The 722-nt window shown below is 38.6% G+C and overlaps 1 long non-coding RNA gene across 1 annotated transcript in view; it reads left to right on the top strand.

Annotated features, from left to right (window-relative positions):
• The window catches only part of LOC110428530 (uncharacterized), a 1,800-nt gene extending 1,135 nt beyond the window's left edge, over positions 1-665 (top strand). Inside the window, exon 3 of the long non-coding RNA XR_002446471.1 lies at positions 453-665. This is a non-coding gene — a long non-coding RNA (uncharacterized LOC110428530). The remainder of the gene's footprint in view (positions 1-452) is intronic.
• Positions 666-722: the final 57 nt, after the last annotated feature.

Genomic DNA, 722 nt, shown 5'->3' with positions numbered 1-722 from the left:
TGAAATGAACTTTTGAGAACCCAACTATATTTTTAAATGGTTTTATCAAACTAGGAAATTCGAGAGTAGGCTAGTGGTCACTTCGGTTAAGTGTGACCCTTGTGCACAAGTGATCTCTAGCAAGAGAATCTTTGGGTTGCCAATGAGCTGTTAGACATGGCTGGGGCCATGGTCTGTGATTGTACGTGGCTAGGCCACAAGTTGTGATATGTAGTTGAGCCTGCTTGATTTTTTCGATGTCGGCCAACATCATTGAGACTGCCATGGCATGTGGGGATCCGATGGAGCGAAGCTCTTGAATGTTATATTTTTGGGTTACTTTAAACCCTCCTTTTTGAGTTAATTTGTTTACATGTATTTTTATATTTTTAACATTCAAATCTTCTACACCCTACTCACGAAGTTGATGATCACTGAGTCTGTGAGACTCACCCCCTTATTTCCTTTTGTAGATAAGTAATCGGTACAAGTGCATCACTCAGCACATTGAGAGTAGCTGCAACGTAAACAATGGCATCTCTTAGACTTCCACTCCGAGTCGTTCCGCTGCCAAGAGGTCGTGTTGCGTCAAGTAGTCAGACTTATAATGATAAATAGTTTGTGAAAATGTATTTGCTAAAACTTGAGGTTGTGTAATGATTATAACTTATTATGGTGAATATATTATGGAGTTATTAAACCTGGTTATTGGTATCTAGATGATACATTTTGAATATTGTGAT

The sequence above is a fragment of the Theobroma umbraticum genome, unplaced genomic scaffold (genome assembly GCF_002168275.2).
Source record: "Theobroma umbraticum cultivar Fairchild unplaced genomic scaffold, ASM216827v3 scaffold_459.0, whole genome shotgun sequence".
NCBI lineage: Eukaryota > Viridiplantae > Streptophyta > Magnoliopsida > Malvales > Malvaceae > Theobroma > Theobroma umbraticum.
The sequence above is the reverse complement of the archived record's forward strand: the minus strand, read 5'-3'. Positions and strand labels throughout refer to the sequence as shown.